The 12,346-nt window shown below is 38.8% G+C and overlaps 1 pseudogene; it reads right to left on the reverse strand.

The window, feature by feature from the left end:
- Positions 1–10,875: 10,875 nt before the first annotated feature.
- On the reverse strand, positions 10,876–11,266 carry LOC100356040 (translationally-controlled tumor protein-like; annotated as a pseudogene).
- Between the last annotated feature and the right edge of the window lie 1,080 nt (positions 11,267–12,346).

A 12,346-nucleotide genomic window follows, 5' to 3' on the forward strand; every position in this document is an offset into this window, starting at 1 on the left:
GGACACCAAGCCATACTCACACCAGTCTCTTCCTACAACTTTATTGCCAGTGGCTTGGGCTCCTGCAGTCTGGTCTCATCTTACTCTCCAATGCTGGTGCTGAAGCTCTTGACTGCTGGGGACCTGAGTTGTGTGCATCTACAGCATCCTTGCAGGCCCACAGTGTCCTTCCCTAAAATTTGTATGGAGTTTCCTCTGTTGTTTTCTCCCTAACTCTTCCCTGAGACTGCACTTTCTCCACATATTTTTTTTTAACTATCTTCCCCTAGACTAGGCCATTCGGGAATAGCCAAAATGGACACGGTTGGGACAGACCAATGCCAAAATGTAGGAGATTCTTCTGGGTCTGCCACTGGAATACAGGAGCCCAAGGGCTTGGACCATCCTCTACTGCTTTCCCTGGCACATTAGAAGATAGCTGGAAAAGCAGCAGACAGCCAGGATTCAAACTGGAGCATATTTGTTATACTTTGCAGGCAGCAGCTTTACCTGTTAAACTGTAAAGCATAAGTTTAGTTCCAAATTAACAAGGGTCATCAGTTCAAGAGTGTGAGGTTGACAGTAGGTATCTAGTCTCCACTCTCTTTTTAATGAGTTACTAGAGTAGAACCACATTTTCCTCTCACTTTTTTTTTTTTTTTTTTTTTTTTTTTTTTTTTGGACAGGCAGAGTGGACAGTGAGAGAGAGAGAACAGAGAGAAAGGTCTTCCTTTGCCACTGGTTCACCCTCCAATGGCCACCACGGCCGGCGCGCTGCGGCTGGCGCACCGTGCTGCTCCGAAGGCAGGGGCCAGGTGTTTCTCCTGGTCTCCCATGGGGTGCAGGGCCCAAGAACTTGGGCCATCCTCCACTGTACTCCCTGGCCACAGCAGAGAGCTGGCCTGGAAGAGGGGCAACTGGAACAGAATCCGGCGCCCCGACCGGGACTAGAACCCGGTGTGCTGGCGCCGCAAGGCGGAGGATTAGCCTAGTGAGCCGCGGCGCCGGCTTCCTCTCACTTTTTATTACCATGAAGACAAAGTTAACCCTTAATCTATTTCTGGACATTCCCTTTACTCTGTAAAAAGAATAAACTAGTGATTAATTACTTTAATGGACTTCAACTGTTTCATGGTTGCTGTTTCTTTTTGAGTCAGTATTGCACATGTTAATTTTACTTATCTATTGTTACATTTTTTTTTTTATTTTTGACAGGCAGAGTGGACAGTGAGAGAGAGAGACAGAGAGAGAAAGGTCTTCCTTTGCCGTTGGTTCACCCTCCAATGGCCGCCGCTACAGCCGGCGCACCGCGCTGATCCGATGGCAGGAGCCAGGATCCAGGTGCTTTTCCTGGTCTCCCATGGGGTGCAGGGTCCAAGCACCTGGGCCATCCTCCACTGCACTCCCTGGCCATAGCAGAGAGCTGGCCTGGATGAGGGGCAACCGGGACAGAATCCGGCGCCCCGACCGGGACTAGAACCCAGTGTGCCGGCGCCGCAAGGTGGAGGATTAGCCTATTGAGCCACGGCGCCGGCCTACAATTTTTTTTTTCTAAATCTGACCCAATTTAGTTTTTCTTCATCAATAATATCATTTGATTTTTTTTTTTTTTGACAGGCAGAGTGGACAGTGAGAGAGTTAGACAGAGAGAAAGGTCTTCCTTTTGCCATTGGTTCACCCTCCAATGGCCGCTGCGGCCGGCGCAGTGCACTGATCGAAGGCAGGAACCAGGTGCTTCTCCTGGTCTCCCATGGGGTGCAGGGCTCAAGTACTTGGGCCATCCTTCACTGCACTCCCGGGCCACAGCAGAGAGCTGGCCTGGAAGAGGGGCAACTGGGACAGAATCCGGCGCCCCAACCGGGACTCGAACCCGGTGTGCCGGCGCCGCAAGGCGGAGGATTAGCCTAGTGAGCCGTGGCGCCGGCCATCATTTGATCTTAATTTTGCTTATTTATATCTTCACAATTTTCTTGATGTACAAATTTTTGTTATTTATGTATGTTTTCAAGAAACTGTGAATTTGGTTAATTTTCTTTATTATACCTTTGAGTTCCATATTATTAACATCTTTTTTTTTTCAGTTTTCAGATTTTTTTAAATTTTTTTAACTTTTATTCAATGAATATAAATTTCCGAAGTACAGTTTATGGATTACAAGGCTTATCCCCCCCCCATAACTTCCCTCCCACCTGCAACCCTCCCATCTCCCGCTCCCTCTCCCCTTCCATTCACATCAAGATTCATTTTCAATTCTCTTTATATACAGAAGATCAGTTTAGTATATATTAAGTAAAGATTTCAACAGTTTGCACCCACATAGAAATGCAAAGTGAAAAATACTGTTTGAGTACTAGTTATAGCATTAAATCACAATGCATAGCACATTAAGGACAGAGATCCTACATGAGGAGTAAGTGCACAGTGACTCCTGTTGTTGACTTAACAAATTGACACTCTTGTTTATGGCATCAGTAATCACCCTAGGCTCTAGTCATGAGTTGCCAAGGCTATGGAAGCCTTTTGAGTTCACCAACTCTGATCATATTTAGACAAGGCCATGGTCAAAGTGGAAGTTCTTTCCTCCCTTCAGAGAAAGGTACCTCCTTCTTTGATGACCTGTTCTTTCCACTGGGATCTCACTCACAGAGATCTTTCATTTAGGTCATTTTTTTTTTTTTTGCCAGACCAGAGTGTCTTGGCTTTCCATGCCTGAAATACTCTCATGGGCTTTTCAACATATTTATATATATTCTTGGCATTATTGTTATGTATTTTTATGTTTTATTTTTGTTATTTCTTAATTTAGGTGTTTAGTTATTTTATATTCAATTTCTTTTAAGATTTATTTATTTATTTGAAAGAGTTACACAGAGAGAGGGGAGGCAGAGCGAGAGAGAGAGGAACAGAGAGAGAGGTCTTCCATCGAATGGTTCACTCCCCAGGAACTTCCTCCAGGTCTCCCATGTAGATGCAGGGGCCCAAGGACTTTGGCCATCTTCTACTGATTTCTCAGGCCAAAGCAAAGAGCTGGATCGGAAGTGGAGCAGCCAGGACTTGAACCGGCGTCCATATGGGATGCCGGCGCTTCAGGCTAGGGCATTAACCCACTGTGCCAGAGCACCGGCCCCCTTATACTTAGTTTTCTATTATAAATGAAGCATTTACAGCTTATTTTCTTTTTTTCTTCCTGTCTTGTGTTTTTATTCACACCCTGGGGCTCAGGCTTGACCTGATATGACAGGACTCTGGCCTCCATCCTCATCAAAAGAGACTGTCTAGCAGATAAATTTTGGCTCCTAATATTGTATCACATAATTTGGCTCATTATAATCTCAAGTATATTATTCTTGTCTTGCAGCTTGTATAATTGTACTCAAGAACTCATCTCTCAGCATATTTTCAATTTCTTTGTAGTTGCATCATTATTTATTGATTGCATTTAAGCATTTCTCTGTATTACTGGTGCTTTTCAGTGTCATAGAATGTGATTGAAATTGAGTATGATGTCTGGAGACCCACACATTTTGTCAATTTTATTTTTAAAACATTTATTTATTAATTTATTTATTTGAAAGGCAGAGTGACACACACATGCTGGGGCTCATGCTTGTCCTGATAAGACAGGACCCTGGCCTCCATCCTCATCAAAAGAGAATACCTAGCAGATAAGTTTTGGCTCCTAACTATTGGAGTACACACACATGCACACACAACACACACACAGATCTTCCATTCCCTGGTTCACTTTCCAAATAGCCGCAACAGCCAGGGCTGGGACAGGCTGAAGTCAGAAGCTTGCAATTTCATCCAGGTCTCCCATGTGGGTGGCTGGAACCCAAGTACTTATGCCTTCAGAAGCTGAGCTGCCCGGAATCAGATATAGGATGCTGGCATCCCAAGTGGTAGCTTAAGCTGCTGCCCCACAATGCCAGTCCCTGGTTTTATATCTAAAAGTACTCTTGTCTTTTGCATTTGCATGATTTTTTCTTCATTTACTTACTTCTCATACATTTGCTTTCCTCTTTCCTTATTTGAAATCAATAAATATTAATTCATATCTTTTACTTAATTATTTATTAACTATGTATTTTTTGAGGAGCTGGTTTAATGTTACTCAGTATAGATTAAGGGTTGTTTCTGCATATATTTATTTTTTTAAGATTTATTTATTTATTTTGAAAGGCAGAGTTACAAAGAGGCAGAGGCAGAGAGAGAGAGAGGTCTTCTTCCTCTGGTTCACTCTCCAAATGGTCTCAACAGCCCGAGCTGTGCTGATCGAAAGCCAGGTGCCAGCAGCTTCTTCCAGGTCTCCCATGCAGGTGCAGAGGCCCAAGGACTTGGGCCATCTTCCATTGCTTTCCCAGGTCATAGCAGAGAGCTGGATAAGAATTGGAGCACCTGGGTCTTGAGCTGGCGCCCATATGGGATGCTGGTAGGGCAATGGCTTTACCTGCTATGCCAATAGCACCGACCCCTCTGCATATATTTCTAATAATAATTTACTATTAACTTATTCACTAAATTTTAGCTAGAAAATTTATGAAATTTGGTTCTGAAGTTTTTTTCTACAGAGAATTAATGCTTTATTTCCCTTAGATATGCAGCCAAGCTGAATTACGTTCTGAGTGTGGGTGAGAGGGGATAGAATGAAATGTGGGATAAATGTGTCCCAACATCAGAAATGTGCATATAGAAATTTCCTGAAAATTTTCCCCTTTGCTTTGCTTTGTCCAAAGCTCTGCTTGATAAAGCCAAGTATCACCCCTCTCATGCTCCAGAACATTTCATTCCTTTACCTTTACATGAAGAGTGGCAGATCAGACCTCTCATCCTGTGCATTCCACAGCCTTAACATCCTGTTACCTTGATCCCTTTTAACCCAAGATCTAAGACAGCAGGCATTCACAGAGGCCTCAAAAGACAGTAGAGCTTTGGTGTCTTTTATTGTTTCTGGATCATATTTTATTTTTGTTGCTTATTCCAACCATTTTCTTCAATTTTCCCCATCAATTCTATATTCAGTTTTTATTTTTTACCAGGAATTTTATTTAAACTATGAGAGGGTTTCTATAATAATGATCACATTATTTTTAAAATATGACTTTATATTTCATTTTTAAAATAAATAACTGACATTTTCCTCTGGGAATTTTGTGTCTAACTGCATTAATGTTTGTGTAATTAATGTTTGAAGTAATCTAAAAGATCTGTGAGAGTTAGCATGATATATTACATTGATCTATTTGGAACTTCCATTATACGGATAGCAAAAACTTTAAAATACAGTAATTTCATGAAATATTTAAAGTGCCTATTTTTTTTTGTTCAGTGATCCTCTCATCTAAAAGGATATGTTCCAAGTTCCCCATAGGTTCCTGAACCTGCAGAGGGTATGAATCCTCTATGTATTGTGTTTTTTTCTGTATATACATACATACCTACAATAAACTTTACCCTTTCAATTAAGGATGCTATCATTTCTTTTGACATATGTCAATTGTCAATACCACTATATTTGTACTTTGTGGCCATTGTTAAGTAAAATGAGAGTTACATGAACACAAGTATGGCAAAGTGCTGTTGCTTATTTGACAGCCAAGAAGGCCAGTAAGTGACTACTGGATAAGTAGTATACAATGTGGACATGCCAGACAAAGAGATCATTCACATACTTGGTGGGACAGCAAAGGAAGACAAAAGATTTAAACTCTGCTATTCAGAATGATGCACAATTTAATATTTGTGAATTCTTTATTTCTGGATTTTTTTCATTGACTATTTTCTGACCATTTTTGACTATGAGAATTATAAAATTATGCAAATGTATTAAGTGATGGAATCTGATCAAGGTTTTTATTCCGTTTTCTTTTTTGTAATGCCTCTCTCTCAATACCCCACGCCAGAAGACCCTTGTAGACTAGTCATGTAATACAAGCAATCCCATATTTTTTTCTGTGATTGTATAGACTCTTAAACTTATGTATATATGTACGCATATGTGCATACTTACACATATATATTAATATTTTCATTGGTTTACAGAAATAATTCACAATTTCTATAATTGACAGTCACATTGAATATTTTACTAAAATATATGTATCTACAAATAAACAAAAGTGGTTCCATTACATCACATTCCCACTGACAAATTATCTGTTAAAATTGCACCACATCCTCACCAACACATGATATGGTAAATATTTTAATTCAATCATTCTATATGCTGTGTTATCATGTCACATTCTAAACAATGTTTGTTTTAATTTGTTTCAATTTAGTTTATCCAATGTCATGTGGAACACTTTTGTATATCTTTATTTGATAAAATGATAAATTTTTTCAGAACTTTGACTTGTTTAAACTAAGATGCTGATTTTTTTTTCAAAATTTATTTATTTATTTGAAAACTGTTATAGAGAGGCAGAGGCAGAGAGAGAGAGAGAGAGGGAGAGAGGGAGAGAGGGAGAGAGGGATAGAGGGATAGAGGGATAGAGGGATAGAGGGATAGAGGGATAAAGGGATAGAGAGAGAGAGAAGTTTCCATCTGCTGGTTCATTCCCCAAATGGCCACAATGGCTGGAGCTGGGCTGGTCTGAGGCCAGGAGCCAAGAGCTTCTTTGAGGTCTCCCATGAGGGCACAGGGGCCCAAGGACTTGGGAGCAGAGATCTGGATTGGAAGTGGATCAGCTGGAACTCAAGCTGGTGCCCAGTGGGATGCCGGCACTGCTGGCAGTGGCTTTATCTACCATGCTACAGTGCCAGGCCCAAGATGGTTGGTTTCTTAATAATGACTTGAGAGTTGCTTATATAGTCCAGATATTAATAATTCATCATGTATGTATTTGCAATTTTAAAAAAATTATTTTTTAAAATTTATTTGATAGTCATAGTTACAGAAAGAGAGAAAGAGACACAAAGATCCTCCATCTGCTGGTTTACTCCACAGGTGATCTTAGCGGCCAGGGCTGGTCCAGGCTGAAGTCAGGAGCCAGGAGCTTCTTCCAGATCTCCAACTTGGCTGGCTAGGCTCAAACACTGGGGCCTTATGCTGTTTTTCCCAGGCCATTAACAGGAAACATGATCAGAAGTGGAGCACCCTGGACAAAAAGTGACACCCATATTGGATGATGGCAGTAGATTTACGCACCATGCCACCACACCTTCCCCTGCAAATATTTTCTTGCTGTCTTGTATCATAGGCTCATATTCATAGCTATGTGTTTCAAGACAAATTGTTAATTTTAATTAGATAAAATTGTGCATATTTTGGTCTTTTATGAATTTTGTTTTTTATATAGCTAAGAAACATTTTCATAAACAAGACCAAAATATAGAAATTATAGTTGTATGTACTATGTTTTTGTTTAATAACAATTTTGAAGTCATTTTTGTATATGGAATAAGGTCTAAATAGATATTTTAGCATGTAGGTTTACAATTGGTCCATAAAACTTGCTGCAGGTTTGTCAATTTTTCCACTAAATTGCGTTTGCATCTTTGTTGAATGTTAGCTGAATGTTAGTGAATGTCAATTGAATACAAACATATATTCTCTCTCTCTCTCTCTCTCTCTCTATATATATATATGTATATGCCTTTCTGAATATTCTATTTCATTTATCTACTTGTCTGAACACAAATATAATGCAGGCATGATTTCTGTGACTTAATAACAAACAGGTTGTATAACACTTACAACTTCATTCTTCTCTTTTCCAAGTTGTTTTTTACCATTCTATATCCTTGCATTTATACATGAATTTTAGATTTATTGTGTCAATTTCCAACAACAACAACAAAAACCTGCTGGGATTTTGATAGGGATCACAGGGAATTTATAGATCAATTTGGGGTGAATTGTCATCTTACAATATTGAGCTTTCTAATCCATAGAAACACTATAATTCTCCACTTATCAGATCTTCTTTAAAGTCTTTCAAAAGTATTTGGGGTGTACAAAGCTCGCATATCTTCAATTATCCCTAGTACTTGGTTTTAATATTATTTTGTAAAAGTATTATAATTTCAACTTTCTTATTTAATGTGTATAGAAATATAACTAGTATATTAATAATGAGTTGTCATCTTATAATCTATGCTATGGTAGCTTATTAGTTCTGTAGGGGTTTGTGTGCTTGCTTAATTATTGTCTTTGATTCAACAAGTTCTCCTACATAGACAATCATGCAAGTCCCAGATAGTCTGGTTATTCCAAACTCCCATTTCTGTATCTTTAATTCAGGAATATCACCAGTAGGCTCTGATTTTGCCTCTCCACCTTGTGTCACTCTTGGAATCTTTTTCTGTTTAAGAAGCTAGGTTTTCTTACTTATTTATTTTTCTTTAAGAAAACACTGTGCTTTTTTCCCTGTCTGAAGTCATATAGAGAACCTTTCAGATTTGAGAATAATCACCAAAATCTCAATCTAGAATATTTTCATAATCTCAAGAGACTCTGGAATAGACATTTAGCCTAATAGTCTCTCTGTGTGTCTGTCTCTCTGCTACTGGAATAAATAAATTTTAACAACAATGGAAAAGAAATCCTGGCAACACTCTGATGTATGAATATCCAAGAGACACAGAACTCACCAACTGAATCTCTATTAGTCAAATATGGAAAATTTAAGCAACAAAATAAATAAAGCAGTATAAGATTAGAATCCAAAATACTATTGAATAAATAAATGAGCATAAAAATATCTTTGCAAAATTTAAAAATATGTTTACTCTCTCTGTACTGAAATAGGTAGACAATAACTCCTTGGCCACTGAGTATGGGTTATGCATTTTTACTTCCTTCTAAAGAGTATGAAAAGGGAGATAAAAAGAATAACTTTACAGTGCATAAATCTGGCAAACAGTACCTCAATTAGGTGACAACGTGAGCATCAATAATGGTAAGTTGTGTTGTTAGTATTATGTGATGTAGTGAGAATGACATTTTATATCATGATGTAATGAGAATGTGATCTTCTCAACAGACTATAACCCAAGGTTAAGCACAAAACAAATCAAAAAAAATTCAATGGAGGGACATAATGCAAAAATACCTGGCAAGCACTCCAAGTTACCCAGAACATAAAACTAGGGAAAGTTTGAGAAGCACACCCAGTCAACTAGATGCTAAGAAATCATGACGATTAAACAATTAAATATGGTTTCCTGGATGAGATACCAGAATTGAAGAAACATTTGATCAAAACTAAGGAGACCTTAATAAATTATTTGTGTATATATATATATATATATAAGTTAATTATAATATATACATATTATTTCTCTAATCCTAGCAAATGTAGGTAAATATTACAAGTTGTTAATAAAAGAGGAAAATGTAGCTTTGAATAAATTTTTACTTTAACTTCATAACTTTTCTTTAAATTGGAAACTTCTAAAAAGAAACATTCCTAAAAATGTTAATTAATACAGACTTACAGTCAGTCTTGGAATATGTCCAATGTCATCGTATCACTTTGTGTTGATTTTAGTATGCCATATTCATTCAGCACTCTATAAATCTAGTATGGGGAGGCATTATGCATGGTGAGTTGAGCTGCTGCTTGGAATATCTGCATCCCATGTCTGAGTGCCTGGGATGGAGTCGTAATTATCTCACTTCTGATCCAGCTTTCTGCTAATGCATCCTGGAAGGCAGCAGATAATGGCTCAAGTGTTTGGGCCCCTGCTACCCATGTAGGAGACTTGACTGGGTTCCAGGATCCATTTTTACCCTGTTCCAGTCCTGGCTTTTGTGACATTTGGGGTGTGAACCAGGGCATCAGAACTATTTCTCTCCCTCTGCTTCCATTTTTCCCTCCTCTCTACATCCCCCACCTTTATTATCTCTCCCCCTCCCCCTCTCCCTCCCCCTCCCCCTCCCCATCCCCATCTCCATCTCTATCTCTCTCTCTCTCATCTCTTTCCCCCGAACCTATCATCCTCACTCTACTTTTCAAGTAGATGAAGAAACAGGTAAACTATTTTTAAAAAGCTAGCACAGAATTTGTTGTATGAAAACATTCTCTGTGTAAAGTTTCCATTTAATATATCTAGCTTAGTAATTACAACTTCAAAGTAATTTAAGTTATTAATTTTTTGTTTCTTCCTTTTTTCAACTTGTGTTGATAATGATATGCTGAAGGTGTTATGCATAAGATTCTCTGTAGGCTGGCATTGTTGGACAGTGGATTGGGCTGCTGCCTGTGATGATGGCTTGACATTTGGGTGCCATTTCGAGCCCCATCTGCTCTGCTTCTCTTCTAGTTCCCTGTTACTGCACCTGGGAAAGCAGCTGCAGATGGCCCAAATACTTGGTCCTCTGCCATATATGTGGGAGACCTGGATAAGTTCTAGGTTTCTGGCATCAATCTGGCCAAGCCCTGGCTGTCTCGACTATTAAGAGAGTAGACCAGTGGATGGAAGATACTCTCTCTCTCTCTCTCTCTCTCTCACTCTTTGTAAGACTCTGCCTTTCAAATAAATAAATAAATAAATAAATAAATCTTTAGAAAAAGATTGTCTGAATAACTGTAATTTAGCACTAACAATGTTTAACAATAAATCGAGATTATATAACTAATAAAGAAAACAGTCAAATAATGGGGAACCAAAAAAGAAAGCAGGAGATAGATTTTTATCTGAAGCCTCTGATTTGGGCTTTTGTTTATGTTTTATACAGTGCTTGATGTACACTATTTTAAGTTTAAATGCATTTTACTTTTAGACAACCTACACAACAATGTTTGTTCCTTGAAATGAATGCTTGCACTCGGAGTAAGGAGAGCTCAAGATAATTGCAGTTCCATTTCTTGTAAGCCCTGGTGTTGTGTGAATGACAAGCATCAGCCAGTTATGATGTGCAGTGCAGGTACAAACTATTTGCCAAATTTGTTAACATTTCTCCATCTTTAAGCCATCCTTCAAGAAAATCGTAAATGGATCACGCCATCCTCACAGTAATCCAGTAGAGCAACCCTGCCATCTGAGTTCCTGTTTTTACCAATACTGAACTGGTAGTTTTTGAAATGCGCAAGGATGCGCTTGATTTGTTCTGCAGGCCCTGTCATGATAGGTTTTACCCTTTCCTGTCTCTGCTCTTCAAGTTTGCCTTTGATTGATTTCCTGTAAACTTCTCGCAGGCTTCCTATGTGAAGCTGGTTTCCTGACAGTGAGGGTTCATTCCAACATCAACATTAGTGGCCACTGTGCTTTCACTGCCTTTTACAGAGGCACTTCCACCAAAGAGCCAATCATCAATGTTACCCTCAGTTCTTCTACCCATTTCCCCCCTCCCTCCACCTCCTGCCAAGCATTATCTCCAGAATCTTGTAAATGTCAAAAAAACATCATGGCTGATGAGGTCCTGCTAGCTAGTCATAGTGGTGGCTGGAAAGAGACTGGTTGCATGCAGCTCAGTGGGAGCCTGGAGCTCAGAGCAAGTGCCTTGTACACAGAGCAGCCATCAGAGGTAAGAAGGAGCAGGTATTGAAGCTGAGATACTCTTTTAATAGAAAGTGCATCACGTTTTCATACTTGAAATTGCTAATATTACATTTGACATTACTTTTGCTTTCAACTATATGACTTCGATAAAGAATGCTTCTCCCACATGCTTCTAATTTTCATATGGATAATTGCCTCCTGTATATTCCTCATGCATTTAAACCTTTCTCCTCCCACAAAAGTGGAATCATTTACTTGGTTAGAGAAGACAACAATTCTGTATGTCTTGATTTAAGTAAAATAAATGTTCCAAAGTGTAAGACTAGGAAATTTGATCACCTTTTCCTTCTTTTCAACTTGAAAGAACACGCGGTAGCAACTGAGTAGCCTTTAAGCCTTCAACAGACTCTGGTTTGCAAGAACCCGTGTTGAAGGAGGGGACTGATGGTGTGCAGACACCTTGGCCTCTGCCCTTGAGTGAGTATCTCCAACTCCGTCTGTTACAAAGGCAATTTGTATGTTTTCATCTTGCATTATTATTCAGAAAGTTCAGAATTTAGTAAGAAAAAGGAGTTTCTTACTTATGTTTCTTGAAGCTTGAATCAAAAAGTACAATTTTAAAATTTGTAGTATCCATAAGCAAACTGGTTACACAACACGATGTATGCATTGTGGTAATATAACTGAGAATTGAGGAAAACAGAAAACAGTGATAATAAATTCAGTCCAGAATTCTGTAAACAAATGAAAATACTTGTTATTAAATAGCTCAGCAACTCTAAGGCAACCTGCTTTCCCTCAGTGCTCTTTTGGAACATTGCAATATGGAGAACTAGGCTGGTAAATTTGGTCTATAATGTGTTTCTCTTGCAACAAGCAAGCCAATAATAGTGTTTTCTTTGTAAAATGTGTGAAACAT

The sequence above is a fragment of the Oryctolagus cuniculus genome, chromosome 9 (assembly GCF_051225735.1).
Source record: "Oryctolagus cuniculus isolate XC-2025 breed Fujian yellow rabbit chromosome 9, ASM5122573v1, whole genome shotgun sequence".
In the NCBI taxonomy this organism is placed as follows: domain Eukaryota; kingdom Metazoa; phylum Chordata; class Mammalia; order Lagomorpha; family Leporidae; genus Oryctolagus; species Oryctolagus cuniculus.